This window comes from Paramormyrops kingsleyae, unplaced genomic scaffold, assembly GCF_048594095.1.
Source record: "Paramormyrops kingsleyae isolate MSU_618 unplaced genomic scaffold, PKINGS_0.4 ups57, whole genome shotgun sequence".
Taxonomy (NCBI): domain Eukaryota; kingdom Metazoa; phylum Chordata; class Actinopteri; order Osteoglossiformes; family Mormyridae; genus Paramormyrops; species Paramormyrops kingsleyae.
Genome location: NW_027325995.1, coordinates 20,070 through 27,523, shown reverse-complemented (window position 1 = coordinate 27,523; position 7,454 = coordinate 20,070). Strand labels below are relative to the sequence as shown.

Sequence of the window (7,454 nt, the reverse complement as noted above, 5' to 3'; positions counted from 1 at the left end):
ATAGCAATAAACATCCACAAGCAGCAGCACATTTCACTCAAAGTACCTTTGCTGTCAGACTATAGTGTGTGGAGATGATTTCTGGTGCATTTCACTTCAGGCATCTGTGTGTAGTTCATACTGTCTGTGTCCAGTCTCTGAGTCCTTTAGAGAACGCTTTGGTTGTCGACAACATGGGCGCAGGGAAACTTGATGTGGTGAGTACGGTGTCACTGATATGAAGATAAGGCACTGGAAAAGAGAGTAAAACCAGAAAGCTGCATGTCAGCCAATCAGACACTTGCAGTTGTAAAGTGAAACTACTTCACAGACAAAATAATCCATCAAAGAGGCAAACTCACCAGGCCAGCCCATCTCATTGTTCCAACGTACCAGGCAGTGTGATGTGTTAACGAAAGTTGATGTGGTGGGCATGGGGTCAGTGTCATCAACAGCAGGCGCTGGAAAAGATTAAAAGATTAAAAGCATGAACTGGCATGTAAGTTAGACAAACACTGACAGAGTAAAACTAGAACTACACCAAAGAGGAAGAAATGTCTGAAAAAGGCAAACTCACAAGGTCAGCGCCTGCTCCTCTGGCTATGCAGCATTCAGTGTGATGTGTCACACTCCCAATGTACAGCTGTATGACGGAGGATGCAGTATAGCAGAGCTTCAACAGACAGATGTGTGTTGGCTTGATCATCAGGGAAGCACATGACAGTTGTGCCTTAGTAACCTGAGGTTATACATAGGAGAAGGCAGGTTAAAACATGGAATATAACAATGTAGTAGGGATTTCTGACAATACTTAGTTACCCAATTTATAAGCTCATACACTGCAAACTGGTATGTCTTAACTAGCATGCTCATGTTAAGTGAGAAACTGTCACTCACGTACCTTTGCTTTGCCCACCCAGTCATGGCACATCCACTGTGTCTAGATGAATGTCTCACACACACTGCCCAGCTTTCCCACTTAGATTTTAGGTCATCCACATGTATGACTGTTTAGTGTTACTTCATTTTAGCTGTTTCAAGAAACACACAAAACATACACATTACTCCAAAAATTACATCATATACATAATGCCATAATACAGTCAGTGTACATATGTCCATTTCCTTTTACAGTGTGAAAGTACACTCTACGACACTATACAGAGACATGTCAGTATATGGTCTTACCTTTGCCCATAGATGTCTGTGCCTCTTCACCCTCTCACCATTCTTTTCAATCAAAGCCTTGCTTTGTGAAATTCTGTGTCTTTTCAGCACGTTTTGTGGTACAAGACATTAGTTTGGTAGTGTCTACATCTGATGGTACTTCTTCATCTCCTTACATTTAATTCATTGTAATTATATATTCTACGTTACATAAGCAACTATACATTTACATTTTCCAAGTGTGTGGTGCTTTGTAAAGAGGTTCAGTGCACTGTACTGGCCCACAACACAAAATTTCTATATAGGCAACAATGCATTTAATAAATACTGAATTATATCACAGGACATCTAAAATTGTTTATTTTTTTGTGGAAAATTCATGACATTAACAAGTTTGGCATACTGCTGTTGTGAGGTACTTGACAGAGCACATTACCTCCCTTTTCAAAGACCACATTGCTTGCTCTGTCCTAAACTTCCCCTAGCCCCCACACCAACCCCCAGTGCCATGTGCCCCATCCTAGCCCCCTTATGCCTAGCCCTAGTGACCCTCCCGTAACCTTAGTCCTATGCCTAGTGGTAACCCAAGCAGCCCACCTCAGACTTATCCCCAGCAACAGGCCGCCATGTCCAGCTTTAGTACCCCCTGCCTCAGCCCCAGTGCCAGCTTCCTGAAGCCCAGCCGCAGCCCCCAAAAGCATGGTGCCAGCCCCAGGCCCAGCAGCAGCCCCCTCAAGGTCGACCCCAACCCCCAAAGCCCAACATCAGCCTCAGGCTAAATGCCAAGCCCTGGAACACCAGCTCCACTGCCAACCTCTGAGGCCTAGTTGCAGCCTTCTGAAGGCCAGCCCTAGTCCTAGCCCCCCACAGCCTACCGGCAACCCCAGTGGTAGCAGCTGACGGCCAGCCCCAGGCCTAACCCCCAAAGCTTGGCACCAGGCCAAGCCTCCCTGCCAATCCCCCCTAGTACAGCCATAGCCCCAGTCGCAGTGCCAGCCTCCCGAGGCTGACGCACCCCAGAAAACTATCACTGCAGCAAAAAATTTATGTTTCTTACTCATAATGTCTTTTATACAGTTTCTTACAGATAATGTGGCACTACACATTCATGATGGCTGAAATACATCTACATTGCTGAAATAAAAATTCTATTAGTCAAAATATTTTTCGCATACACATGATCAATCAAAGTGCCTTTCCCAGTGGTTGCTTCTTTGACAAGTTGAGCATACCCATGTTCTTCCATAAAATTAGCAATTGTACTTACTGTCAAATGATTTACTGCATGACAAATTTTTTCATATTTTTTTATACAGTTTCTTATACATGATGTAGCACTATACATTCATGATGGCTGAAATACGTCGGCATTACTGAAACAGAGATGCTGTTAGTCACAATGTCTTTCACATACACATGATCAATCAAAGTGCCTTTCCCAGTGGTTGCTTCTTTCACAAGTTGAGCATACCCATGTTCTTCCATAAAATTAGCAATTGTACTTACTGCCAAATGATTTACTGCATGACAAATTTTTTTTTTGTTTTTTTATACAGTTTCTTACAGATAATGTAGCACTACACATTCATGATGGCTGAAATACGTCGGCATTACTGAAACAGAGATGCTGTTAGTCACAATGTCTTTCACATACACATGATCAATCAAAGTGCCTTTCCCAGTGGTTGCTTCTTTCACAAGTTGAGCATACCCATGTTCTTCCATGAAATTAGCAATTGTACTTACTGCCAGAAGATTTTCATTGAAGTCGCCCATGATGATTTTCCCACCTTCCACACTGTCCAACTGAGTGATCAACTGCATCAGGTTCTTCTGAAAGATTGTTAGATTATACAAGGGTGGTCTGTATAGTACCAAGACTGTTGTTCTTAGTAGGCCCACACTGAACTGCACACACTCAATGTTGACACACTGCACATCAGTCACAGTACAGTTGGTATGTTCTTTATAATACAAACCCACACCACCATGTTGTTGCTTCTTCAGTTCAGCAGAGATAGCATCACTACCATCATATGCCTGATGTCTGGGCTTCCCATGGTATGAAAATCCAGGCAGCTGTACACCTTCTGTGTCTTCCTTTGAATTTAACCATGTCTCTGTCAAGCAGATGATATCAGCTTCCATATACCTTCTGTCTTGCTTTAGGTCATCCAGGTGACATGTAAGTCCTTCAACATTGTGCAGTAAAATCTTACATAATGATGGCACTTCCATGACGGGCTCAATAAATGCAGGCATGCTTTGCATTGCAGTCTCAATGTCTTGTTTTGCATATATAGCAGTCTCCTTAAAGTCTTCTATTATAAGGCCTTCCAGAGAAGTGACACGGCTTAATGCTACATATGCCTGTCCAGCTGCAAATATCTTCTTTAGTGATACAACAGCCTTATCTACTGTCAGACCTTGTACCTTGTGTACTGTACAAGCCCAAGCCAATTTCAATGGAAACTGCCGTCGTGTTCCACCACTGTTTGTCACTCTCTCCTCCTCTGCTTTGATTTGTGTAGCTTTGTCCAACCCTGCTTTTAGGCATGGCTTCTTTCCCCTGAGTGACTTTCCAGCTGCTTCGTTGTCAAATGTGATGTATATCTCTGATGGAAAATCCTCATCAGTATCAAAGCAGATGTCACTAACTGTACCAAATGCACCATTTACCAAGCCGTCTGAAACGTCAATATTTTTCAGAAGTATTACTCGTGCATTGACACCTACATGTAGTGATTCGGGGAGACATGTCTTCTGAACATTAGCATGATGTCCATGTTTCTTTTCCAGTCTGCCAGTTGCAGCAACCCTTTGAAAATCCTGAGCATGAATGATGACATGGTCTGAGCAGATCTTCCGCAGCATATGGTAGTTATGTTGATCAACTTCATCATTGGTTGCATAAATATGAAGACCAGTACTGTCTTGTCCTTCACCTGTCACACGTAGTTTCAGCATAGCAATGTCTTCCTCCAGCATTGCATCACCCCTTTTGCGTTTCCTTAGCCGATTCAGCAACTGTGCAAACTGCATGTCTTTCTGTCTCATAATTTCAGTCAGCTCCACCATAGCGAAATGATTCTGCCATAGATCAACAGCTTTACCCTCAGTATACAAAGCTTTCCCTTTCACAGGACAAAGCTGGTAGAAATCTCCAACAGCAATGATTGAGACATTTCCAAAAGCAGAATAATCTCCAATTTGTTTGATTTGTCTTAATCTGCCATGAATACATGCAAGCAGCTTGTGATCAACCATTGAAATTTCATCTATGATCAATATTTGCAGGTTTCCCAGTTCAGCTCTCAATGAATTTATTTTTTCATCTCCAAGTGGTTCATATGGCAGCTTTGCGTCCGTTGCAATATGGAAACAGGCGTGTATTGTTGCAGCTTTGATGTTGTAAGCACTAACCCCAGTTGGAGCAGTCAGTAACACGTGTGTCTCATCTGGATTTTGTGACAACTGACGCAAGATACGAGCTGCCTCATAATGTATTGCTTTGATCAAGACTGACTTGCCCACACCTCCAGGTCCAGATATGAATACATGAAATGGTTCTGGGTTTTCACCACGTGCCTTCTGTAAACACCAGTTTCGTATTTTGTAAAAAGTCTCAGACTGCTTGTTATTCAGTGAGCGAAGCAAAGCCAGTGCTTCCTGCCTGGACATACCACAAGGATTGTCATGCAACATATAGCGCCTCGGCCTTGGTAACAAATCTGGTATCTCATCACGTTGTTCTCTCATTTCTGGTGTAGTGTTGGATTTGCTAGCAAGACACTCTAGCCGTTCACGTTCAGTTTCCGGACAAATCTCTGCCCAGGCATCTTCCATTACACCATGCTGCTGTAAGTCTTCTTCAGCTTTGTCAATTGCATGTGATTCCTTTTCAAAACTTGACATGTTTGACTGCACAACCAGTTTTACTGAATGCAATTCATCATCAAAGAACTTGACACAACCAGTCTCATAGAATTCCTGGTAACTGCCAAAAGTAGAAGGTTTTAATTGTGCATCGAAATAATGTGGCAGAAAAAGTTGCAAAATGCTGTGGTAATATTTTTCTGGGTCCTTTGTGGGTGAAAAGCGAGCATACCGAACAACGGCTGCCTCTGTGCGTGTCCTTTTCTTCACAAATCCTAATTTTCTGTCCAACTGCACACTTCCAGGGCATGAGCTCTGAGACTTACATAGTATTCTGTACTCAGATGCAAATCTCGCCAGGCACATTACTGCAAACTCTTTTGTTTCTGGTCTGGCTTTATATCTATCAGTGATACTGTTCATCCAAATACCTTGTTCATCCTCATTCTCACACTCAGCTTTCTTCCGTATGATGTTCAATGGAAGGCTCATTTTTACCACATTTTCTCCGGTTGGGATAAACTGCACCTTTCGTGATCCCTCTTTCAACCTCATGTTAGTCAGACGATAAACACTTTCCTGGGCCGAAACTTCACGATTGTGCAGGAAAACACTGCCAAGTTGGCGAAGAGCTTCTTTTGCATCAAGGTTACCTTGCTGGGAGGCCTCTTTCTGAGCATTTGCCAGTAGCAGTCCCATCTCTCTCTCAGCTTTGGAAATGTAGGAAATGATGTACACAATACATGAATATGCATCAACCACAAACTGAATGTCCATGTTTGCATTCCAACAGCGTAAAAGGTCTCTGTTATATTGGTTGACCCACACTTCACATGGTCTCCTCTTAAGAACAATGGTAGTTTTCTTTGTGATTCTTGAGTACGCAGCCTGAAATATGTCCTGACTGATACCAATTGTACTAAATAAGGAATCAACAGAGTCATAGTTGGCCTCAGGGTTTAGTACAGCATCCTTCACTTTTTTCATGATAGCGTCTGCTACTTCTTTTTTCAGGGGCTGTCCGTCTGTCTCACCATCTCCAACTTTGCATGATGACACAAATGTTCTGTTGCTTGGAGGACGTGGGAAATTGAATCTACAAGTTTTCCCTTTTTTCTTGCATGTTTTTGAGTGCCTCTTACTATGTTGCTGTACACTACATACAATTTCATGCATTTCATCGTCACCCTCTGGCATTTCACATGTCACATATTGATCAATGAAAGCTGATACCTCATCTTCATCATCTTTGCCAACCTTAGGCGCATCTTCCACCCAAAACAAACAGTGAGTGTGAGGTGATCCTCGTTGCTGAAATTCTACTCTGTAGAAATAATCAACTATTTTGCCAATGGGTTGTGCTTCTGACATGATGACATCTTTTAGGAAGCAGTGGAATCGATAATCAAACATTCTGGCAGCTGTCACAGGATTGTTTTTCAACAGTGCACACCTTTCTGACCAGTCAAGCTCAGCACTTGATGCATCTATGCCATCTTGTTTGAAGATTGCTGTCATAAGTTCTCTCCAGCGTAAATCAGCAGAAGAAAATGAGCAAAACCATGTGGGAATACCAAGCTGTCTTACCATTGCAAACAGATCTTTCTGAACACTTTGCCAAAAAACAGGGGTGCCTCTGATTGGTCTTAGAAATTTATAACCTTCATCAAAATTGAACATCTTTTGTAGAGACTCCTTATTTGTCAAAGTTTCTGATGTGACAGGACACTTATCCCGTGCATCATAGCCCTTTCTCACAGCAATTGACACATTTGACACAACCTGCTGAAGCTCAGACAAATACTGCCCATAAAATATATAGTCCAAGTTTTTCCCAAAACGTCCATCTGCATTAAGAATTCTTGTATTTAAATACCTACACAGTGTCAGTTTTCCCTTCCTTCTGTCATGAAAAGTGCCTGTTCCTTTTGGGAAAAGGACTGGAAAACATTTAGCTTCATTTGACTCATCAGTTAGAAGCCTCACTGGGTTGTTTCCTTCTGCAGGTGCCATAGACATGATTCCATCAAAGTGTTGATCCAACACCTCTTGTGCTATGTCGACAGGTTGAAGACACGTATCCATGTGCATGCCATGTTGTTGTCTATCATGCAGAGTTTCATCCATCTCCTCATCCTCCATGTTATTTTCATTACGCTCTTCATCTGCATGTATGTCACTTACATCACCAGGCACTTCAGTTTTCTGCAGGGGATTAATCCAGTCATCATTGAACTGCACATTGCTATAAAATTTGTTATTCTCTGTAAGATACACCAAAGCCTTCTTTATTTTTTCTGGATGCACAAATTCATATTTGTAATGCCCTTTGTAAGTTAACTTCCGCTTCAACTTCACACGGATCATAAGGTCATCATTATTCACTCTTGGTAAAGATTCAGCTACATTCGAAATGCTTGACGGGACACAAG

At 42.2% G+C, this 7,454-nt stretch overlaps 1 long non-coding RNA gene across 1 annotated transcript; it reads right to left on the bottom strand.

Moving 5' to 3' along the window:
* Positions 1-370: 370 nt before the first annotated feature.
* Positions 371-1,669, bottom strand: LOC140586424 (uncharacterized). The gene is made up of 4 exons (XR_011988228.1): positions 1,168-1,669; positions 881-1,010; positions 557-718; positions 371-440 (listed from the first exon to the last, which is right to left on the bottom strand). It is a non-coding gene; the product is annotated as an uncharacterized lncRNA (long non-coding RNA).
* Between the last annotated feature and the right edge of the window lie 5,785 nt (positions 1,670-7,454).